Genomic DNA, 26,362 nt, shown 5'->3' on the forward strand with positions numbered 1-26,362 from the left:
AAGTTTCTGATGTTAGTGCGAGGGCACATTCAGCTTCTGATTTTGAGGGACCATTATCAGAAGGGGGAGATCCAAGTGCAATATTCAGGCAGAAATTTTTTTTTAAATATAAGTACTCAAAATAAGTTTTAGGTCACATTTGGACGGTGAAGGTAAAGGCATGACTCCCCCCCCCCCCCCTCTGGATCCATGCTTGTGATACATCATCTCTTTGGCTATTACTATGCCTAGGAGAAAAAAACATTTATTAGATAGGGATCAAACTAAAAATGATGCATGAATCTGAAATGGTATTTTTAAGTAAATTTTCTTTATCATTGAAAGACTTTATTTATTTATGTGTGTGTGTTTAGTATTTGAAAGCATATTGTTTAGTTTCAGGGAGTTCGTCTAATAAAGAAAGAAGCAGTGGACATAATCAATCCCATGGTCAAAAGTGGCAAACCAAAGTCAGCATTGGGTTTGACAAATTGCTTGCTTTAGCATCAACTCAGTTACATCATGTGAGTAGAGAGTATAAAAGTATTCAGGAAAAGAAGTCAAAAGAAGACAGCATGAAATCCTCCCAAAAATCAGATAAATACATTACTCCTCACATTAGATTGAATAAAGAGTCAAGTGCTCCACAAAAAAATACTTTTGCTGACCATTCAAGAATAGTTTCTCAGGCAGAACCTCACAAAACTTCTGGTCCAAAACCCAGTAATGTAAACAGATCAAAAAAGGGCCCTAGAACCCCTCCAGATACACCACCTCGAACACCTTCTGTTTCACCTGAGAGAAGAGTTTCAGAATCTCCATATTTTCAGTCTCATAGCCCAATAAGTAGCGCCGAGAGTGTAAGCAGTAATCGTAGTTCTCTTAGCCCCCCATATATCAGCCCAGCTCGAGGAAGTAGTAAGGATAGGTCTAGATCCACTAGCCCTTACAGTAGTCGAGCATCGAGTTCTGAAAGGCATGGTGATAAATTTTCTACAAGAAATTCAAAAAATGGTTCTTATGAAAATGATGAACACCAGAAAAAAGCACAAGCAAAATGCAGATGGCAGTCCAAAAATAGCAAATCAGACTATCAGCAACGGTCTTGGACTAAAGACAAAGAGTCTTCAAAATCCAAACCTGCTCAGATGCAACATAAAAGCAGTTCAAAAAGTGATGCATCAACATCAGAAAAATCTGCTGCTTCATCTATGGGAAATTGTGATGTAATGAGGCAGTTAGACTATGTGTCTCAGCAGGCTAAAGATGTTTTAGCTCATGCACCAAATGGATATTCTGTTGTAATGACACCATCACCGTTGCATGCAATTTATGTTCCAACTGCAGGAGTGTGCAATCAACCACCTTTACCACCTCGACCACAGACATTAACTTCGAAATCAAGCAATGCCAATTATTCTGTTAGCAATGGTTGCACCCCTTCTATGTCTACTAATCCTATCCTCAATTTCACCATACCACCACCAAATTTTAGTATGCCGCCACCACATCCTTCCTCAGGCACGGTTAATATGTCACAAATGTTATCTACTCCTCAACAGGTTCAACCAATTCAGCTGCCAGATGTTACTGTTCCACCTCCAAACATGGTGTCAGTCAATTCATATCTTTCATCATCTAGTATTCAGTCTTGTCCACCACAACTTGAACCAGCTGTACCAAATAATCATGTATATAGACAAACATCTCAATCTCATCCACCACCACTTCCTCCTACTGTATCTCCTGCTTCCCCATTTAATACAATGGTGCAAAATCAACTGTATAGAGCAAATCAGAAGTCACTGAATAATGGAACTTCTACACACCAGCTAGACTACAGGCATTGTGCTCTACCTGGAAATGGAAATAGCAATTATTATTCAGGTAATTGATTCAATTATATAATAGATGTATTTGAAACTAACAGTAGAATTTTAAACCTTTTATCTGGTAGACACTCAGAAAAATTTATTTAATTATGTATAATTTAAATTAGACTTTATACAAACATCCTTTAACAAAGACTTACATTTCTTATGATTTTGTACATTACCCTGTTGAATTAATTAATATATTCTGTCAATTGGTTACGTCAGTATGGCTTCACTATTATCTTTCAATTTCTGTTTTCTTCTAGTTTCTGTGATTTCTTTCAGTTTTTTTTTTTTTTTTTTTGCTATCTTAAAATAAATACAAAGCAATGGAGCAAAAGTAAAATTGTTTAAAATAAACAGTAAATAGGTCGCTTTCTACTCCAACTTTGAGATAAGGCTAAAGGATGTGTTAAAATAATGCAAATGAGCATCAAAATACAAATTCCTCTAGAAAAAAAGGCTCTTTTCCAAATCAACTAAACCCCATTTCTTTCTTCTTTTTTTTTTTTATCTCAAATGAGAATCGTGCACTTTTGATAGAGCTAAATACATTATAAAAGCCAAAATAAAATAAGGATTAACTTAAGCATGTAAAGTACTTCATTGGGAACAAGTGTATATATTATCCCATTTGTAAAAAAAACGGTTGTAAATTGTGAATGAAGCAATGCATAGTTTCTAGAAAAATGTCCAGGAGGGCAAACTTGTGGAGGCGGCGGTTCTGCACCTTTGATGAGAAAAATTTCTAAATAAGGGACTCATACTCTAAATCTATTACTAGAGGCAAAAGAAGAAGAAAAAAAATCATCTTCAAAATGTAAGGTTTCGGTACAACTATATATTACTACGCTTCTCATTGGTCAAAGTTGAAATATTTCTGTTGTAAACCCCTGAACCATCCTCATTCCTTTAACCCTTTCAGGGGCGCGTCATTAATTTTTGAGAAATCTTAAGAAAAAACACCACAAATGGGTTTATTTGATCATCTAGACATAGATTTTTCAGTTAAAAAATTTTTTTTCAGAATTTTTTTCACTGGGGGTGGTGTCCCCATTTATTCACCCCCCCCCCCCCCGGGGAAGGATAAAAACATGTTTATGCATGTAAAAATGAATTTGAAACTTTTCGAACAATATGATTGACTACCTCAGGAAAAAAGAAGAAAAATGATTCACTCTTTCAGCGCTAATTAAAAATTTTAAAATCTGAAAAATATTCCAATTTTTGGGGTAAACGAAAATTTGAAAATTTGATGATTTGAACAAGAAATTGAGCGTACGAAATTTTTTTTTTTTTGTTATTCTGCCATCTAATGTTGTTTATTGAACTTAAAAGAAGAGGACTCAAATGATTCTGATTCAAAAAATTCGGAAAAAAAATCATAAATTAATGGTTTCACAGCACAACCACCGCCCCTGAAAGGGTTAAGGTCACCTAAGATCCACTTAAGTTGTATTTTTAAAACTGAAAAGAGTTTGGAAAATATTCTAGGAAAGACTCGGACTAACCTCACCAAACACCTCATGTGAAGGAGAATGAATGATGAAAAAGACCTCAGTTTTGATGAAGATTCGGGAGAGACCCCCCCCTTTCCCCCAAAGTCAATTTTAACAGTGATTTTTGATGTAAATTAAGAGTATTCCTCATGGATAGGCATTAGACACCCCCTCCCCCTCTTTTTTGTCGAAAGAATATAGATTAAATTAGTTTCCTTTCTCCCTTAAATAAAGATTTCAATTTTAAGATCAATAGTTTTCGATGGCTTAATCACCGCCCCGGGTGAGAGAAACTGTAGCTACGCCACTGTTTTATGACATAACTTTCATTGAGCCAGAGTAATTAGATTTTTTATTAAATTGAAGATCATCTAGTAGATCATCATGTACCAGAAAGAAAACGAAAACAAGTGTTCTAGGAATGTTTTGCAACATTTTACATAGTAGCTATTTTCCACATATAACTGCAATAAAACTTGAAACATTTCGCTCATGCATGAATAAAGCCTTTGAGACAGTAATTAAAAGATTTTTTGAGTGTAGTAAAACTGCTATGTGTAATCCTTTTTCGTACATTTGGGTGGTAAAAGTATAAAATGTTAGAAAATGTCGCAACATTTTTTTTTGTTTTTTTGAAGCTGTATTTAAGCAAAGTGCTCAGTTAATTAATATATAATTAAACAGCATTGTAAGCCTGAGATAGCATATAAGATCGATGTCTTTGCAGATTTTCACACTGATGAAGACATCCCATTCGAGATGTCGAAGCCTGTACATGATCTTAAGTCGGGGTGCGTACGCTACTTATCTATATGTGTGTGTTTAAATAATAATAATATATATATGACTTTTGAGAACCATTATATATTCAAAAGTATATCATGATATAGTTTCTAATTCTTGGATTGTAGAGGAGTCTTCATTCCTAATTACAGTTGATTAATTCCAATTAAAAAATGTAGTTCAGTGATATTTGTTTCCTCTAAATTATTGTAGTCTCTGTTCTTATTCTTGTTATTCTATTTCACTGAAATAACACACTCATATCCTTTCTAACTATCATCTGTTAAGTGATACAAATTTATTATTCCAATTCCTGACAAGTATTCTGACAATGAAATATCCTTCACCATCTTCAAAGCCAGCTAAAAGACTCAAAAGAACTTTGGAAATTATTTGTTAAAATTTTTTTTTAATGGACAGCATTTTATCGTTTCCTCCTCGAGTTCTAAGAATATTTTTCAAAATATAATTTTTACCAACTGTCATAAAACTAGTAATATCCGTGATAGTATTCAACTCGTTTAAGAACTGACTTTTCAAGTTTTCTTCGTTTTTTTCATAAGAACTTGTTAATGTAAAATGAAAGAAAAACAATGTAGAGAATAATCATTTGGTTTGAATACTTTAATTTTAGTATTAATCTTTTACGCACCTGTGCAAGGAATGAAAGAAAAACAATGAAGTGAATAGTCATTTGGTTAGAATACTTTTTAATTTTAGCATTACTCTTTTTTGCCCACCTATGTTTTCATTTAATCACTGCTATGCATTTTACAGTTGGACTTGTATGTTGACACAACTTATTTTACCATTGCATTCTTAAGTCGCTATTTTAGGTACTGTGCCTGCATTTGAATGGAGACCTTTAAGGACTGACTCCTTATCCTGAAGGAATGTTTATAGTCCAAGCAATATACGGTTGAACCTGGGAAAAATTACAACAGAAGTTTTTTCAACGGTTTTCGGATTAGTAGTCTTAACTGAATAACACATCCAAAATCGGAGAAAATTGGAACACGGGAACACCCCCAAAATCAGATTTGAAAATGGAGGGTTAGTGGCAATTATCTTCAAAATAAGTAAGCTAGTATTCTTCTGAAAAAACATAGTAAAATATATTTAGCATTCTCAACCGTAATGATTATAGATCCAGAGCCTTGGTTAAAGGTTATGTTTCAAAAAATTAGATAGAACCTTGATAACTCGACACTTGTATAGCTCCGCTCTCCCGATAAATCAACACATTTGTTTCTCTCTCTAGTACTATGCTATATTTGTACGAGTTGAAAAAAAAAGGTTGCTCTGCATTGCACATGTTAACGGAAATTCACTTATTCGACTACTATTTAAACCAGAGTTTACAGCTCAAGGCTCGCAATCCGTATGCAGCCCACATAGTAAACCCATCTGGCCTAAAAAGGGATTTCAAAATGGTTTAAATGCTTAGCTCTAAATATGACTAATACAAATTATTTCATGTTTTACATAGCATAATAATACTTGATTTTCCGAACATAAAAGCTTAGATATTTTTAAATAGTATAAAAGCTTCTATTATAAACAAAACAGTTGCAAATTACTAATTTTCATCATCATCATCATACTCATAGAACTTAACGCTTTGGTTTTTTGACATGCACCACAAGCTGTTGAGCAATGCAGTCCAATAGGCTTGCATCGGCATCGTAATGTAGCACATTTTGTTTTGCAGGAACAGCGAATCATGTTTAATAGATAGCCCGGAGCCGGTGGTAAGTCACAAAGTGTTGGATAGTACAAGTAATTTTTATCGCAACAACCCTTCTGGTTACTCTTCTTCTTCTGGTTTATCTTCTGGTTTGAGTCTGTCTTTACAAGCTTTCCAGGTATTTATCTGCAAGTATGTACTGTTGATCAGTAACTGGAATTTTGTGGACGAATCAGTTGAATGTAAACGTTCAGTTGTAATAAAAGATTTTGCTATAGCTACCTTTGCTACAAACATTAGATGCCCGTAGTATGTCTGTAGATTCCAAGGCTTGAGGTTCATATAGTTGAAGCATTGCTTTTCTCCCAGCGACTGATATTTCTGAGGGCGAGCATGAGTCAGGGAAAAACCTTTTGCAAAAGAATGGAGCTCTGCATCTTTCATCAGTTTGACAAGCGGTGAATTTTTTTCAGTTGAAAAAATTCTAGATGTACTCTCGCAGTCTGTATAAGCATGAAGAAAAATAAGTAAGTTGCAGTTTTCACGACCTAGTGAAAATTACATGTTCAGAATACCGTAGACAGAATTGGGAGTTGATCCTCCCCTTATATTGCAGAGGTAATACAGTTTGAACCCATTATTCTTCGGGTGATAAACGAGCAAAATCAGCATCTTCGTTTATTACTGTCACAAGTGCAGAGGCAGTTACTGCAGCATGCACAATTTTTCCATCAGCAATACCATCAATGTTTAGAGCAGAACACCCTTGTTTCCGCAGTAAATCCCTTACAATGGAAATCACTGCTTGCTTGTTTTTTTCCATTAGTCAAAAACTTTTTTTTCCCAAAGAAATGGATACACGGACTGAAATTAATGCCTCCACTTATTTTCGTACAGCATCGTCTGTGAGAGGCATCTTTGATTGTTATGGACCCTCTGTGCATGGGCGGATTTATGGGGGGTCAGAGGGGGGCAATGCCCCCCCCCCCCCCAGTTTTTGGGAGGACTTTATGTAGTAACAACACATCTTCCAAAAATTTAGAAAAAAAAAACATTTTTTCGTTTTTGAATAGTTTAGAAGAGCATGGGTGGTTTTATAGGGGGGGGGGGGCAAAGGGGACAATGCTCCCCAGTTTGGGAAGAGTTTATATAGTAACAACTTATCTTCCAAAATCTTATAACAAAAAAAAAAAAATCGTGATTTTTTCTTTTTTGAATAGGAAATTAGTTTATTTTTTCTTTTAAACTTAAAATAGCCATTTCTTACAAAGATTGAACAATACTGTACAAGTGTATAATCTACTACTCAACTTCAGAGGCTGGAAAGTGCAAATTATTAATAGGTTCTAAAAATCCCTGAAAAGAATTGGCGCAGTATAGCCTACAAGGGCTCTTGAACCAAAAACCCAATCTAACCAACCAAACCTTGAAAATAAAGTAGACAAGTCTTTGAAACTCCTAAGCAAAGTGTGCTTCAATTTTATTTCTTATCAAGTGTATAAATTAAGAATTGTTCAAATGGGTAGTATGTTACTCTCTTGATACCTATTCTCTAAATCTGTGCACCATTTCTTTTAAAGTATTAACTTGTATCACGAAGCACTTTTAAAGCGTATAACTTTAAAAAAAATTATTTGCCTATTATTTCCAATTAACCCTTATAAGACTTCAAAATGCAGAATTTTTATATCCATTTTAGATAATTTCCTCCGGAGGAGTAACCCCCGGGCCCCCTAAAACTGGAGATATTCTATATCCCACTTAAAAGGGAGCATTGCATTACTCTCTTAATACCAGCCCCCTCTCTTTTAAGGTCAATTTAAAAAGGACAGCATGATTACACACAGTAATGAAAACAACACATAAAAAAAGTAAAGAATGGCCTTATGCATCACAGAAAACAGACAAAAACATGGGAGGGGGGAGGCCAATTAAAAATGTTGCTCAAAAAAAAAAAAAAAATCCTGCCCCCCCCCCCCCCAGAAACTCAGTCCTAAATCCGCCTATGCCTCTGTGGCCATCAAAAACAACAATAGGTTTCCTGTACTTTCAAAGAACAAAATTAACATAAGAAAGAGCAATATGCTCATAAGTTTTGTTACTACACCAAGGAAGGTGATGTAAGAGAGATCCTCTATCTTAAATAACATACCGCTCTGTCTCTTCTATGTTGTCAGATTCTTCACTACACAAATTTTTAATGTATTTGACTACTACGTGACCCAATCAGATTTTGATACCTTTCTCATCATGTGTTTAGCTTCAAATAATGCTGCAGGTTATGCAAAAATTTTATAACGCCTAACATCTGTAAAATTTATTTCACCATAATTGGCAATAATCATCCTTCTTTGAAAAAAGAGCGCTGGATCTACTTGTATATCTGGATCATTTTTACTACAAAAAACAGCATGTGATCCTAAAGTTTTTACTTTGTCCAATCATTCAACAGTGTATCTAAACACTTCCAGTCCTATCATTTTAGAAATTATGTTTAAACCAAGTAAGTGGAACTACTCATTCAGCATTAACACCATCTTCGGCTGTTAGACCTGTAACAATATTGCGTGGAATAGGAGATCCAAGAGTGGAACCAATAGTAAAAAGATGAAGAGATCATGGCCGGATGAAGTATCAAAAAAGATAAAAATTATTTTTTCAGCATTTTGTACTTGACTAACATTGTGTTTTCCACTTGTAGCAACTAAATAATTTAATAAAGCGATCATAACTGTCACGTAATTCATAAATTCAAAGTCTCAAGGCATGTGTATTTTATTTAAGCAAATGCAAAACTGGCATTGTAAGTTTCACTTCTTTTTAAATGAGAAGATAGTGGCCAAAGTTTACAAGGGAAATAACATAATAAACTATTTTTAAGTAAAAACAAAACCAATGTTTTCTTTTTTCTTATTTTTATCGTCAGCAGAATGGATCCGCATGCAGTATGGGCTAGATACAACCTGCGGGCCGCAACTTTTCAATCTCTAGAATTTATAGTAGTCGACTAAGAATTACCTCTTAACATATGTGCAACCATATTTTTTTAACCTATATGAACATAACATTGTACTAGACAGAGAAACAAATATGTTGGGCTATTAAGATGATCAAATTTTTGAAGTGACAGGTTATCAAAGTTCTGCCTAATTTCTGTGACATGAGCATTAACAAAAACGCTTTGTCTATAATTATTCCAGTTGAGAAGGCTAAATGTGCTTTTTATGTGTTTTAAAGAAGAATACTAGATCAGCTATTTTGAAGATAATTGCCACTAGCCCCCCATTTTCAAATCTGATTTTGGGGGTGTTCCTGTGACCCAAAATGGTTCGATTTTGGATATGTAATTCTGTATGAGTTACTGATATAAAAACAATAGAATAACCTTCTGTTGCAATTTTGCCCATCTTAAGGGTATTTTTTCCTTAGTTTGACTGGACTATTAGGAACGTTGTTCTTAACCTAATTGGACTTGGAAGCAGAAGTTTGAACCAACTTTGTTGAAAAAGGGAACAACCAGCAGCTTCTGCATATAACTGAAACAATAATATAATGCTTAAATTTTGAATGGCTATTTTCTTTTCTTTTTTAACAGTATTTTGCCTGACAAGCTCACTTTATTATTCTTTCCTGTTGGGAAAACTATATAGTGTTGGCAAAAGGAAATAAAATATTTTTTTTCCTTTTGCTAACCTTTTGGCCCGACTTAAGTGGAAAGATTTTAAAAAATATATATATGTGTGTATTTTTTAAAATTTACTTGAAAAAGTAATAAAAAAAACCTGCCATAGGTATTTTTAAGCAATAGATCGTTTATTTTAGTATTTTGGTTCTTTTTAGAACTAGAAAATTTCTTGCTTTATGCAGGAAAATGTTGAAGAATGTTAGTTTTAGTTGGGGGAAAAAAGTGTTTATTTTTCCTTGTATTAAATTTATTCTTTTCCCTCCAGTATTACTGTTGCAAAAGAAATTAATAAAAACAACAGACAAGTATTTTTTTTTTTTAAAAAACATGTTCCTAAAATTTCTGAAATATTTTGCAGCTCAAGCTCACTTTATGGCATAAACATGGATTTGCTACCTCATCTTTAGAAAGAGCATGTACCTCTTTTGGCTGGCCAGTGGATGTTGTAGAAGTCCGAGCCATTAAATGTCAACACTGCCACAAAAAAGCTTTGTTATCTTCAACCTCGCAAGTACAAAGTCATTGTTTGAAGATGGGAGCTTTTTTTTTTAATCATTTCTCAGCAATTCATACTTCTTTCATGGAAAAGTATACAATTCCATGCAAGATTGTGAGAGAAGCAGTGTATGCTTATGCATTATTGTACGCTTAGTGTCCAAAAGTCACATTTAACATATTTTGTTTGCGTTGAATGCCATTGTTTAAATTATCTTGCACTGCAAGTTTGCACACTTATCATATGTGAAAAAAGTTAATCTTTCTTAAATCTTAACTTTCTAGTGAGTTGAAATTTGTATAAGCTTAAAATGTTTTGCTCACTATTTAGAAACAAATATCATGTACGTAATTCAGTTTTTCATGGGAAGACTTATTCACCCTCCCCCTTTATGCTATTATTTTTTAATATACAAAATAGATTTGCATTATTACACATTTTTGATGTGGACCTTCAAATGTGGGGCGTTCAATTCAGCTCTATAAGAACTAAAGCAAGTGTGAAATTTATCTTATTTTTTCTAGAAGACAATTCAGGTCTAAAGTGACTTTTTAGTAGAATTTGCCTTAATTTATCATCATTAGTTTCAGTATTACTGAAAAGTGTTTACTTGTTACGTGACTTTTGGACATATCTGCTTATTCTCTCAGATAACTATTTTTATCATTTTTGTTCTACGTAAGGATAGAAGCAATGTAGCAAATTTAAAATGCATGATTGTTCAAGTTTTGTGCTGCTTTTATTTATGTTATAGTGAGGAAAAAGCAATTGTAGATAATTTAAAATGAATAATTATCCTGTTTTGTGCTGTTTTAATTTGTTACAAAAATTTAAGAAGCAATTCAGCGAATTTACAATGCATAATTATTCTGTTTTGTGATGTTTTAATTTATGTTAAAAAGAGGAAGAAGCAATTCAGCGAATTTACAAATCATAGTTATCCTGTTTTGTGCTGTTTTAATTTATGTTGTGAAAAGGAAGATTTATAAATAGTTAAATTGAACCTGTCCTAATGAGTTAAAACATGTTTCTATGTCCTAATTCTTAAATTTTTGATTTGTCATAAAAAATAATTTATAAATCAATTCAAAAAAATATTTTGAAACTGTCGGTGATTTGTTGAAAGCTGGAGTTCAAAAATCCTCTGCCTAAAAAAAAAAAAAAAAATCATTTGCTTAAAACTTATACTTTTATTTCTTAATCACAGTGCTTGATCTTTATTAACGATTGTATTATTTTTTCTCTTTAAAAATAACCCTGTTTTTGCTCCTCTCTGCAATCTTATTTTATTGACACAAGCTTTTTTTTTTCTTTTGGCTGAGGTTTTTTGTGGTTTGTAGTTATAATGGAAATGATTTAAAATCTTAGTGTGTAAGATTTTTGTAAATATTTAAATCATGTTAAAATAATTTTTAAATGTAATATATATATATATATATATAATATTAGTTTTAAGGTTTTCATGTTAAGGATTATTTAATGTTCAGTCATAATTTATTAGTTTGTTACACAAGTTATTCAGCTACGTTATTTATACAAAAAAGAAAAATATACACATCAATGAACTATATCTTTCTTTTGCTTTTAATTTATTTCATAAAATGTTTGTCAACGATTGATGGCTGTATTTTAGTGCTTCCCCCCCCTGTGTGTTTTGTTTTCTTTTTGGTATCCAGTCATGATATAATTGTGAAAATATATTCAAAACTTAAAGATAGCACTCATGCATTTAATTATACAACCCAAATTCAAAATAATAGAATGCTTTCCACTTTTTTGAAAAAAGTTTATTCTAACCAAATATAAGTGCAAATTAGGTATTTAAATGAACGTACCACCTTTCTTAGACTTCAAAGTGTGCATTTCATTTCAAATATACGCAATTAAAAATAATCTTAGACAGAATAATCCAAAAGTTTATAAGTGATGAAGATTTACATTGAGTCAAAAAATTAGAATATTTAAATTAAAGGGGGAAAAACACTTTCAAAAGGAACAATATCAATACTAGAATGCGTCATTTTTTGCTGTATTTAATGCTTTAATCCTTTCTCACACGGATTCTACCACCTGTTTACATTAATTGTTTCTGTCACTGTTTCTGTACCCTCTTCAATGCGGCAACAAGCTGAATTTTGTTGGCAGGCACCAGGTCTTGAACCGCTTTCTTTTAGATTTGACGGTACCACAAATTCTTGATCGTATTGAGATTGGTAGAGTAGCTTGACTAGTTTAATACCGAAATTCCTCTTTCTGTTTAAAATATGAGTTGATTTAGAGGTGCGGCACAGAGTAGAATCTTGCTGAAAAATAAAATGTGTCACTAAATGTGTAACTGCTGTGCCTCAGATATAGTATCACGCAGTATTATTGATAAACAGTGGAAGTCATGCATTGTTTTATTTTAAGATATATATATAACTTCCCAATTCTAGCAGCCCTCATGCACCCACAAACCAAGAAGGATGTGTCAAAGTGGAGAGAACGTCTTACACAAGATTTCTCATACGCTTTTCTTTTTAAACGACAAACATGAACCCATTTTTTTGTTCAGTTTCCAAAAAAAGATTCATCACTGAATATAATACTTTTCCACCATAACTGCCCCTGTTTGAGCTTATTTTTTGCTCCAGGAGAGTCCTGCGCGTTTCTGCTACATGTTTATCTTTGGTCTTATTTCGTAGATCCACAATTAAAACTGCAGTTTATGCAATAGTCCAAGTGTAGTTGGCGTGGATAAGATAACTATACATGCTGTCCAACACTTATGAACGTAAGCAGCATTTTTCAACAATTATTTAGGACAATTTACTTTAATTTGGGTTGATTTTCGCCAAGTGTTACAATTTTTCTATCTCGTTTACTTCGGTTACTTTTTAGTTGGTCAGTTCTTCTATATTCCTTTAAAATCTTACATACCATAGATTGTAAAATGTTCATTTTAATTGAGTTAGATAGTTTTTTTTTTCTAACCTTAAGAAATGATACAATATGTCACTTCGTTTTTTTTCCTATTTATCACATTGACGACCCATTTTCAGCAATAAAAGGCTTTTAAAAGTGCGTAAAATTATCCGGGCGCCAAGTTCCATACTTGTGTCAATTTGTTGGGTAACAGGTATGCAAATAGTTTCGCTACTTTCTAAAATGCACATTGAATGAATCGATTATTCTAATTTTTTGACCCATATAAAAAATCTATTTTTCCAATGTGTTAATGATCCATAAATTGTTAAAATAATATCTGAAAAGTTGTTCAAATTGATTTACCCATTCATGAATAACGATTTCTAGCCTTTTTAATTTGCATGCGTTCATTTTTCCCGTCTCAGGGACAAGTTTTGTTCAAACAGTTCTGATATTCTATTATTTTGAATTTGGGTTGTATCTGTTCAAAGAACCAAGCTGCTAAAATGTACCATATCAACATACATATTTTCAGAAACAATAGTCAGATTTTAAAAGTTTTCTGTAAAAATTTTTGAGAGTTTTAATAAAATACAAGGATTGACTTGCCTTACAATTGTTTAAGATACAAAAGGTTATTCTAAATACAGGTTAGATGTATATGCGAAGCATTTTAGGTAGATTCTAAAGAAAAAAGTTTAATCTCTGAAGGAAAAAAAAAAATCTTGTTTTCACATTTTTATTCCCGTTTTAAGAAAAGATTCATAATATTAAAGATACAATGTACAAAATAAGAATTAAAAATTCTAAAGTCTTTGGGGTTTTTTTTTTATTTTTGTATTGTGCTGTATTGCACTTATTTCTGATTTGATTATTTAAACTTCAGTATCATTTCTAGAAGGTGAAACAAAACCTCTTGAGAAACATTTCCTGCTAAAATCGACTTTTAATGAATTTGGCATCTAATGTGATGAAAGTAATTATGCAGATTTTATCCTCTTGTAAATTTAAAAAGGATTTTATTTTGTCTTGGTATTTTAAGGTACATTTGTTGGAAAAACTTATCAAGTTTGAGAGAGTAAGAAGGATGAAAAACCGATAGACTAAACACAATTTTTCAAAACATAGAATTTAAAAAAAAATTATGCAATACCTTACATTAAAATAAGTGCCAAGCGTAACTGAAATACCAATAGAAATGGATCATTAAACAAATGTGCCATTTTTTTCAAAATGTGTACAAAGAAATTCATTTTTACTTTTTAAAAGAATGCTGAAATAGTTAAAGGGTCATATTTAATCAACTACTTTGACTGAGGATTGTTTATCATAAGATTGTGGGACACTTTTAAAAAAGAAATCTTTCTTCATTTCAAACTTCTGCAGATATGGATGCAGTTTTAATTGTCTTGGTTCAAATAAAACCAAAATTACAGTTATAACAGTTAACCAGTTGTAGTTTAATCATTAACTCATTAATGGATCCCTTATTTTTTAGTACATCTGTAAAATTTGTTGGCCTTCATGTACAGTATTTACTTTCTTTTTTCCTCTAAATTTCAGCCTTTTTTTATTTTTAAAGTTATCATGAGCGGTAGTAGAACTCATTATTCTACAATACGCTTATTGCTGAACACTAATACTAGAATGACTGTACATAATAACTATTGGTTAAATTATTTATTTATGCTTTGTGTATATTTTAAGCAATATTCTGCACATAGTGATGTAAAATCAGCCTTTCTGTGTTTTATTTCTTCCATCTTATATCTCAGACTCTAGAGCAGTAAACTAAATAGAAACTACAAGACAAGAGTGAGGCAAGATTTTCAAAAAAAAAAAAGTCTCAGCAAGCTGGAGACCATATTCAAGTTTCATCAGGATGTTTGTCAAACAGTTTAAAATAATTTATGTCATTCATTTCCACGAATTTCTCATATTTCGGCGAGTTTAGTTTTGTTTGCTAAGCATAACTCCTAGCAAAGAAAAATCTTGTTTCCTGTCCCTCTATTTGTACTATACGATTTTCAATATGCATCTTGAATTATTTATTTATTTATTTTAGTCTGATAAGTTGCTCTTCTTAAAAATTTAAATTATCCTGTACTATATGTGCACAAATTTTTAAGATTGAAATTTGTCAAAATGAATTATTCTGTTTTTTTTTTTTGAAACTTGATTTATGTAAATAGGTTTTTAATTGTGTGGGTGTTTTATTTTGTGTTTTCATTATTTATTGAAATTTTCTTTCTAAACAATGGCATAATATTAACCAATCAAGGATCATATTTTTCTGTTATGATATTATATTTATCAGTTAAGTAAATTGAATTGTTTGAAAAAATATATTAAACTTTTTTTTAAAGTAATTTAATTTGCTTGACTGATAAATATGATACCATGTCACTTGAGAGGAAAAGGAGTTCAGTTGTTGTCTAGTCAGTTATTCTGCTCATTATAGTATTTTTTAAGTGATGCAACTTAGTTTTTGCCAGCATTCAATTTTTGAAGTGTTTCGTGATTCTTATTGTTGGGAGAAAAATCCCATTGGTTGTTTATTAACACATAGAACAATTTACTTTGAGTTACTGCATTAATAATTTAAATTTTAGTATACAGGTATTCCTAGTAGAGTATTTAAAGAATGGAATAAGAAATACTGACTTAGTCCTTTATTTGATATTAATCTTATGCTTCAAGAATTGAAAATTAAGTGGAAACAAAAATTTTAAGTATGAAGCAAAAAACATATATGATTGTATAAAAGGGACAAAACACTTTTTGTATCATTTATGACAATATCAAAAGGCCTGCTGAATTTGTTAAAGTCGAATCGACATTATGCAAGCGAGCTTCATTTTAGAGGTAGCAAGTAAAATTACATACTAATACAATGTAAATACCATGCTTGTGTGAACTTTCATGTAACTAAATTGCTAAAACAGGTTTTAGAAAAAACTTTCAGTCCTAACTTAAAAAATTCATCAATGAACTTTCTTTAAAGTTTTAATCATTCTTTCTAGTATTGTAAAATTGGGATACACCGCCAGCTCAGTCATTTCCAGCCGAGGACTGCAGTTTCGTGCTTATTAGCACTCATCAGCCCGGCATAGGAAAGTGACTGAGCTGGAGATGGAAAACCTCTTAAGGATGCCAAGAGTGCGAAACAAACTGGTAGCTAATATAGATTAGCAGACCAGACGAGTGACCGAAGCAATGGTTCGGTACAACTCAAAGATTGAACGCGAGGCAAGGTACATTCAGTAAATTACCGCCCATTAGCCAGGGCTAAAGCAGAAATACACCGCCAGCTCAGTTATTTCCAGCCAAGGACTGCAGTTTCGTGCTTATTAGCACTCATCAGCCCGGCATAAAATTGGGATACTATTGTTAATAAAATTGTTAATAAAATTGGGATACTATTGTTAAAGCTTTTGTAGTTGTAGGCAAGTATGCTGTCAAATTATCAGATAGGCTTGATACAGTGACTGCAGTTTTGTCCTCACTTTGGGCACATTAGAGTCCCTATATAGAAGCTACTCGCGCAATACGCGACCTTCCGCTCATTGGTCGAAAACCTCTAGTTTACCCCCGCAGGTGATAAAGATTTTCCTCCTGTACACTTAACATGGAGCGTCCGAGAAGCTATCAAAAATACGCAGAATCCGATGAAATACAGAGCTAAACAACTCTTTTGCTATTAGTTATCAATACATGGATGTTTAACAGGGGTCTGTCCAGAGGATATTTGGGTCCGTTAACGGACCCTGCACAAAAATCCGATCAACCAAAACGGACCTTTCACAAAATCCCAATCAACCAAAACGGACCCTTCACAATATTCTGCTAAACAAGACCAGACCGGATCTTTCAAATTTTTATTGAAAGAGCAAATCTGAAAGCAAAATAACGCATAACCGATAATTTTTGGAACCTTTTTTAAAGTCAAATTAGAGGGATATGCTTATACAAAATCTGCTCTTGTGATGCTCCTGCAAGCAATAAATTGCTACTGCCAAATAAATAATGCTTGTTTGTTTCTTGGAAAGAAATTAACAGCTGAAAATAAGTTTGGTTTTAAATAATTTTGTTTGTTTTATCACAGCTAATTAGCAGCGGTGTTGTTAAACTTTTCTGAAAAGGCGTTGGTAAGCACTTTCTCTCCCCCCCCCCCTCTCCTGATTTAATAAACAATAATAATAATATATATCAGGGAAATGGACTTAGAACTGTAAAGGGATAGTAATGGTGGGGGGAAAATATGATCGCTTCAGATAGTGTTACCAACTTCAAAATTATCGCCATTTAGCGTCAGGCATTAAACCTTTATAATGACTTGATTAGAAAATATTCTCATAATTTTACCAGCTTGTCAATATTTGCGTTTTTATGGTGCTGTGCGATGTTTGACTGTTAATTTGGAAGAAAATTATATGGTTTTGATTTTTCGATGCCAACACAAGGATGATTAACTTTAAATAAACTCTTTTACTTGCAGTTTTTTTCTTTATATGTCTACATTTTGAAAAATACAATCTTTTAACATGCTATTTGAGAATCATATTTTGTTCTTTTTTCAAGCTAACTTCGCTTTATTAGGATGCAAATAAATGAAAAGTCTCTTTTTCTTAGAACACTCCATTTTCTTTTATGAGTCAAAAATTAAAATGCTTTATGGTTAGTTTAAAGCATGTTTTCGCTGAGGGAGAGGGCGGGGGATGAAACTTTTTCTGACTAATTCCAAATTTTCGCTATCAAGGATTGCAATCAGGTTTTGAAAGTTTTCTGAAACGCTCTTTCTTCTGTCTTTCCATATTAACGCCGGGGGTGCCCATCCCCCTAAAAGCAAGGACGTACCCCCTAAATATCGCAAAGACACCCCCCCAAAAGCAAGAGTTTCCATTTAGAAAGTGAAAAATCTCCCTTAAAACAACTTCCCCTAAAAATTTCAATGGCGCAGTCTGTACCATGACTCCCCCCCCCCCCTAAGTGGGCACCCCTGTTAATGCTTTAAAGTTGATTAATTCATTTCTCAAAAGCGTAATTTTTATTTACACTAAATATCCACGAAAAATATTCTAATAACGGGTAATATTTTGAGTGTTACACCATAATAGGGTAACACCCCCAGTAATTGGCAGGTCTCCAGTAATTGGCACTTCCAACAGAAATGTCCCAAAATTGGATTCGTATCCAATCTTTTAAAAGTAGAAGGCTATATACCAACTGGATGTACATTTACTTTAAAGATTATAACTTCAATTCATGTTACAAAATGGTAGCAGTGCATGGAAAAGGGAAACAATTGTGGCTTGTGTGAAATCAGCCATTTTTGTTGCAAAAGCTTCTTCTCTTAATAGAAGCATGCACATCAATCTATTAAAATCTGACTTAAAATGTATTTTAAATTTTCGTTGTCAAAAGTTTTGTTTAGTTGAAAAGTGTTACTTTGAGTAGGTGGAAATATACTTGTGTCCCTTTTTTGATTTTTGAAATAATGATGGATGCCATTTAGTGGTTCTTCAGTTTTGATAGTCTCTAGTAATTGGCACTTGTGCCTATAAACACTAATGTGTTGTGCAATATGTCACTAGTTTGGGTTCTGATACTTTTTCAGCAACTATATTAAATGGGTTCTACTATTGATTTGAATCCTGCAGAATGTACTGTTAAATTTTTAAGAGAAACAATAAAAAAAAACATGTTTTGCCATCAGTCAGATATTGCGACTGTACAGAATCGGTTTATTTTTTTATAGTCCCCTAGAGCTTAGAATCATCGGGTCAGTGTTCCTTTTCCTGTGGAAACAGCTATAATTCGTAAAATCGAAACTGCATACCAACTAATGAAACAGCAATAATTTCGATACTTTTTTCCATGCAACATTCCAAATTTTATTTTATTTTACTAAAATACTTTTTCAAAGTCAAAATGTGTGACTTAACATTAATTTATGTAAAATTACTCACTTTAAATTAACATTAATTATGTTTCATATGATAACAAAATTTGTATGTAATCTAAAAGTGAAAAATGAAGTGATTTTTCAGTTTTATTAACATGTGCCAATGACTGGATCACAAGGTGTCATACACTGGGGTATCAGGTGCTAATTACTGGTGATTTTGGTAACTATATTTATATATATATATATATATATTTAAAAAATTATCAATTTAAATGTTTTTGATTTTAGGGAACTAAATAGATGCACAGATGTGCATTCTTCAATACAAAAATATTTGCAAGTAAAATATTTTTTGTAAGTAATAAAAACAAAGGTAAAATTAAGAACAAATTCTTAAAGTGCCAATTACTGGGGTAGTTACCCTACATGGAAGAATCACATAAAATATTTTAACAATACTGCAAGGAATGTGCAATTTTGATATCAAATAAAGATATTGGTAAAACTAGTTTTAAAAGGATCACTAAATTTACAAATACAAATGTGACGACCAGAAACGGGCTCTGGGCCCAGCTAGGCTGGTCCTAGTCAATTAATTAGTTCCCAATGAAGATCAATGGCTCTCTTAAAGCTATCCACCCCCTTGCTTATTACCGCCTCTTCCGGTAAGCTATTCCAAGTGCCCACGACCCTGCTAAAGTAGTAGTTTTTCCTAATTTCCAAGTTAGCCTGAGATTTAAATAGCTTAAAACAATGACCCCTTGTCCTGCTTTCCCCGCAAAAATTTAATCCATTTACATCTTTCATTTTGATAAATTTAAATAACTGAATCATGTCCCCTCTGACTCTCCTTTGCTCCAGGCTATACATGTTAAGCCTATTAAGTCTGGTATCATAATCTAAATCTGAGAGTCCCCTTACTAATTTAGTTACCCTTCTTTGAACCCTTTCCAATACAAAAATATCTTTCTTCAGATAAGGCAACCAAAACTGAACAGCTTACTCCAAATGAGGTCTTACTAAACTCCTATATAAGGGCAGAAGAACCTTCTTAGATTTGTTTGAAATAGATCTATTGATAAACCCAAGCATTTTGTTGGCTTTGTTACTAGCAATACTGCACTGTTGACTTTTTATGCAAACAAAATGAAATGAATTCTTTCAAGTATAACTTTAGTATAAGAAATGCTTAAGAAAGTATAATCATTCATAACTACCCTATCTAAGCCTTTAAATTTTCATAACATTTCAAAAATATGGAGGGGGGTGGAGGGCTGTCTTTACGACGAATCAAAAGGTGTTTTGCATATTAATCTAACCACCCAAGTTTCTAACCTGCAAAAGTTTCTAAAAAAAAAAAAAAAAGAACGGGAAGAAAATGAAGTGAGCGATTACGCGCCAATCTTGCACAAGCTTAGCCACAAAGCAACCCCTCTTGGTAAAGTCGCTCTTTGTATTGCGCGACTCTGAAGCTTAGCTTCTATATAGGGACTCTAGGACACATCAGTCTGTTAAAGCCATAATAGAGGAATTTCATAATAAATACGTCTTCTCCCTGCTGTATAAAAATATTTCACTGCACCAGTGAGAAATTTAAAAACATCAAAGCTCTATCCCAAAAAAAGCTCATCTGCAGTTTCACCGTTTGTCAGTCCGTATTAGAGCTGAAAGCAAATAATCCCACAAAGAAGTCATCTTCACACAGGTGGCTAAAAATATTTCAACAAACTTGAGACATGCCTGCAAACGTGGTATGGCTCCATCTCAAAAAGTGAAGAAAAAAGTTAGGGTATAAGATTTAATGTTAAGTAAAGTAACGTTAAGTTAAAATAAAGTTAGGGAATGAGGTCTAGGGTTCTAAACACCCATAGTCTTGAGTAGGAAATAATTACCAAAGAGCTTGCTGCAGCATGCAGAGACTACAGTTTTGCCCTAAATAGTCATAACAGAGAACCTTATAAAAAAGTTGTGTATATCTTCACATTGCTTCTGCTAAAAAGCTTCTGCATACAAGTGTGTTATCAGCAAACATGATATGACCCTATCGAGAAAAAAAGAGAAATCCACTAGCATGGTATGACTCTGTCAAAAATAGTGGAAAAAGAAAAAGCTATGCACATGTGATTTCTCTTGCCATTTTTTTTCAAATGGTGGAGCATTTGCATGCACCAAAATCTTAATGAACCATTAAACCCCCTTACAGTTTATGGGCTAAGTCATTCCAGTAATAAGCGCTAGGGGTAAAAACTATTTTGTCAGTTCTAGAGCAGTAATGACATTTTCTAAAAGAACTCTCTTATGTGGAAAACGGAAATTAAAACTGATTAAGGAGTGATGTGATTTAACACTATCTTCAATGGGGTCCTAGAACCAGCAATTAATTGAGGTTATTTCCTTTGTTTCATTGAAAGCGGTGTCATTATAAACAAACTCAGCTGTAAAGTAAGAGGAGCAACGTTAAAAAAAAAGCACAAATTTGCCAATTACAGCAGACACGTGTTTCGGCGTTACAGGGAACACCTTTTTCAATGCAAAAAGTAATGAGCTTGTGGATGAAAAGCCAAGAGCAGATAAGCATGCAGCTTAAAAGATAAAAACAGCGGATTAGCCAAACACCAATGAGAAAAGTATAAACCAACCAGGAACCAATAGGAATGCAAGCAAAGACCAAGAGCTTTCTCTTAGGTACGAAACTCGGAAAGAAAGAATTTAATTGGACAAAGATTAAGCCGAAGCTTAAACAAAAAGAAAAGAAAATGTTGGTAACCGGTTTTTTTTAAGCTGCATGCTTATCTGCTCTTGGCTTTTGTCGGATGTCTTTTCATCCATAAGCTCATTACTTTTTGCATTGAAAAAGGCGTTCCTTGTAAGGCCGAAACATGTGTCTGCTGTAATTGGCAATTTTTTTTTTTTTACCGTTGTCTTACTTTACTGTTCAGCACAAAGGTATTTATTTATCTTAAGCTCAGCTGTATTTAAAAATATTTTGTTTCTTGAGTCAGTTTTAAAACACTTAAAATTCAGACAATTAGTATGGTTTTGCTTTATGTAAACTCCAGTTTTAAGCATCATCATAATGTTGCGCCCAAATTTAAGGAAAAATGAAGTAAGAAAAAGTCCTTATTTTTCCAAAGTTAACTTCCATGGGCTTTTTCAGAAAAACAGCAGAATTAACAAGACTATTTCCCTAATTATAATGCTACTACTAGGAAAAGCTGTGTCAGTCAATGTAGAACGTCTGGGAAGGTATGAAAGCGGACAATGTCAGTCATTTGTGTGAAAATCCCAAATTTTTAGGTTTGCAGGAAAATAGTCTTATTGAGAAGTCTCTTGTATCTATTGTCAACTTTATAAAGTTAGGGTCGGAGATAATTGAAACGTGCTTTTCCTTCCTAATCACCGCTTATTGTTCATCTTAATTTAAGTAAATGTGATAAAATTAACCAGGGCATGGGGGCATTCAAGTGTTGCAGGAAAATAGTCTTATTGAGAAGTCTCTTGTATCTACTGTCAACTTTATGAAGTTAGGGTCGGAGATAATTGAAACGTGCTTTTCCTTCCTAATCACTGCTTATTGTTCATCTTAATTTAAGTAAATGTGATAAAATTAACCAGGGCATGGGGGCATTCAAGTGTTGCAGGAAAATAGTCTTATTGAGAAGTCTCTTGTATCTACTGTCAACTTTATGAAGTTAGGGTCGGAGATAATTGAAACGTGCTTTTCCTTCCTAATCACTGCTTATTGTTAATTTTAATTTAAGTAAATGTGATAAAATTAACCAGGGCATGGGGCATTCAAGTGCTCAATGAGAGACTGATGCTAATTAATCAAAAATATCTTTTATGATCATTAGTCTTCTGCGAATTGTTATGATATATCCACATACTCTTGATGTATGTTGTAATAAGTTGTCATATCTGAGTTTTGACATGAAAGTGAGCACCAGAGTGACCTTCTTTGCTCCAAACTGTACATATTAAGCCTTTAAAATCTGGTATCATAATCGAAATCTGAAATTTCCCTTACATGTCCAGTAGCCCTTCTTTAAACCCTCTTTTTCTTTCCTGAGACCAAAACTGAATAGCATACTCCAAATGAGGTCTTGTGTATTTAGGAGTCACAGTACCTTTCAAACATTTTTTTTACAATTTTAATAAATTTTATATTTCTTTGAAACCATAACATGCATACTTATTTCGTAATCAATCATTTATTTTCAAAATTTAAAAATATTGCCTACTTTTTTAAAAAAATTGAAGAAAATTTCAATTTTTTGAAATCCCTAAGGCTTTTTTATTTTTGCACTAATTAAAAAAAAATTTTTTTGCTAAACAATCACTATAATCATCTCTAAACATCTGTGCATTCATTTGCTTATGAGGTTATCAGGAAATTTTCTGTGATTAATTACGTAAAAAATCAAATTTTTTTTTTTTTAAAGAAATTGGTTTTTAAAGGTTTAACATGCTTTAAACATTTGAGTCATTTATAAAATGCTTATCCAATGCACAGTTTTGTCAAATAATCCCAATTGCAAAAAGTATTACTTTAAAGCTGTATCTTTAATAGAAAAAAATCCTTAGGGATTCTAATGACATGAAAACACAAAAATACCATCATCGAGAAAAAGCAGTTTAAAGTTTTTCTTTTGCATAAGAACACGTAGCGAGCATGGCCTAAAACCACTCATAACTTTTTAAATATTTGAACTAAAGCAATGAAACTTTTTCCCTGTGTTCAGAATAGTTTTTAGTTTTAAAATAAGCAATAAAAAAATTTTTTTTTGATCGTTTCATCATTTTTGAGGTACTGTAACCCATTAAGACAGAAGAACCTTCTTAGATTTTTTTGATAAACCCAAGCATTACGTTGGCTTCGTTACGTTTGTTCTCATTTATATCCGCAATGAGTCCTGATAGGTTTAGAAAGCTTAATATGAACTTCTCTTAAAATATTATTTCTGAATGCACATGTTCCCCTAGTGTTTTGATGCATTTGTAATTTCATGCATAACTGATGTATTCAATGCCGCTCATGAGTTATGTATCAAGATCATCAAAATTTTCTGAAAATAAAATCAATTTCCCAAACAGGTATGGAATTTGGCTGATCAGATGAGCAATAGAACTGTTGTGGGATATTGTAAATTGGATTACAGCATTTCTAACCTATGAGCTTATGGGGCAAATAGATTTTTCTGCATTCAGAAAATGTAGAATAGAGAGCATTTATGCCAAAGATTGTCCAATCTTTCCAAATCTGCGTTTTTGGTTCGTAGAACTTTACTCTCTTAACTCTTTTACTTACCAGATGCTTCTCAATTTCTGTATTTCTTTCAAACAATGAGACAGCTTTTCCTGGTATGAAGGCTGAACGAAAAGTATTGCTGCGTGAATACAAATTTGTTCTTAAGGGATACATTTCTTGAAACTTCCAACTAACTGAACGAGATCATCCAAAAGAAGAAGTAACTAGTTGAAATGGTTATTGCTGATATTTTGCGTTCACCCTCTGATTGGATACTGCATCCACAATCTGCAGTTTATCCAATCCTATCCCTTTCAGCACCATAAATCTCAATAGAAAGTGTTTTAAAACTCTTGGTAAATACTTTAGGAGGTTATATATTGAACACTAATCAATGCAGATACCCTGGTTAATCACCAGTTGTTCTCAAGTTATTAGAGGTGAAGAGGAAAAATTTTTAAAACCATGTAATTCCTAATTTTTGAAGCTGTGAGGATAGAACAAGTGATGCGAACTTGGTTGCTGATAATACATCTCTTTTAGAAATAAGAGGAATATTCATCTAACTGGTTATCATGGTTAATTCCAGCTCAATTAAGTTAGGGATTTTTTTTAACGATTTAGACGGTCTGTCCACCAATAACAGCAGCTGGAGATAGAACAGAGTACCTACATAGATTTGTGATTCATAATGAGCTCTCATATTGCCTCTTTAAGTGTTTACCAGAAGTTTTGAAACACCTTAACCTAACTGTGAAGTCCTTATTGATTAAAAAACGTGCAATGGGTTTCATTACGAAAATTTTATTCATTTTTAAATTACATCCAACTGAAACGTTTTGAAAGAGTATGTTGAAGAAACTGAAGAAAGTTCAGCAATCATCACAAAATAAAATTAGTAGTAAAAAGTTCATTTCTTTGATTTTCTTTCTTTCTTTTTTTCTTTTTTGTTAATTTATAAAAAAAAAAATATTTCAAGATTTTAGCAATTATAAGTTATAAATCAAGTGTATATGTTGGGAATCACTTTTAGTTAATGGGTTTTAGTTCTTCATTTATGGGAAAGTTGTGATCCTATTTAAATCTATTATTATGAGTCACTTTGTTGTTGTCATTTTGTTGAAGCGTTTTTATTCGTGTTTATGTTTCCTTATTTAACATTTACAACAATCAACTTGTATTTTGCTATATTTATTGTATAGGTTTCTTAAAATTTCACTTTGTGAAATTGCTTTGGTTTCGGTGAAATAAAATGTAATACACTGCCACAATATTTATTAACAATTTTAATGGCTGTTCTGTCTGTAAAACACTGCCAATTGCATTTTGTTACAATTGCTTTTAGAGGTCAAATATTTGATGTTTCTCCTTCTATGGTACGTCTTTCTTTATGTAATTTTTAGTGGGAAGATCATTTTCTGATTAAAACACTGCCATCACTAACTCTTTTGTCTTTCTTTTGTTTGAGCCAGAACGATTTAAAATTTAGATGTACTTTTCGTTTCCTCATTGAATGACTACTTTCTTTTTCTTTGTGGTATTCAACTATGGGAAAGTATCGGGATGTGTTTATCCTTTCTTTATGTCCTTTTTGCGGCATTGAAGTATTTATAATGTGTCTGATAAGTTGAAGCATGACCCAGACAATTTTTACTTCTTTTTGAGGTAAAGCGCGCCCTTATGAAAATGGTCTATAAGAATTCTATAAAAATTCTATAGAAATACCCATATAGAGTCTTGTAGAGTTATGGCCCAATTTTCTATAGGCCGTTTTGTATAGAGTTCTATGGGGGAAAACTCCATAGGTTTCTATAAAATTAGTTCTATAGAATTCTATGTACAGTAAAACCTGTGAAGTTGACCACCCTTATAAGTTGACCGCTTTTTTCAGGCACGGAATTAACCCTTATATAAATCAACCTCTGTAAGTTGACCACTAAAGTAGTGCACCGCGATTGGTCAACTTACACAGGTTTCAGAATGCTATAGAGTTTTTTAATACTATAGATGTGTTCTATAGAAAATTGGACCATAATTCTATAAAACTCTCTACGGGTATTTCTTATAGAACCTCTATAGATCTTCTAATAGAGCCTCTATAGATCTTCTTATAGAGCCTCTATAGACCTTCTTATAGAGCCTCTATAGACCTTCTTATAGAGCCTCTACAGATCTTCCTATAGAGCCTCTATAGATCTTAATAGCCTCATAAAACACAATGACAATGCTTTACATAATCAATGTATGTTTCAAAAAAAAAAAAAAATGCGCCTAAAAAAATAGGCGGAGCAATTAC

General features: G+C 32.6%; 1 pseudogene; it reads left to right on the plus strand.

The window, feature by feature from the left end:
• Window positions 1–9,992, plus strand: part of LOC129233584 (serine/arginine repetitive matrix protein 2-like) — an 81,951-nt pseudogene extending 71,959 nt beyond the window's left edge.
• Window positions 9,993–26,362: the final 16,370 nt, after the last annotated feature.

Source organism: Uloborus diversus, unplaced genomic scaffold (assembly GCF_026930045.1).
Source record: "Uloborus diversus isolate 005 unplaced genomic scaffold, Udiv.v.3.1 scaffold_548, whole genome shotgun sequence".
NCBI classification, from domain to species: Eukaryota; Metazoa; Arthropoda; class Arachnida; order Araneae; family Uloboridae; genus Uloborus; species Uloborus diversus.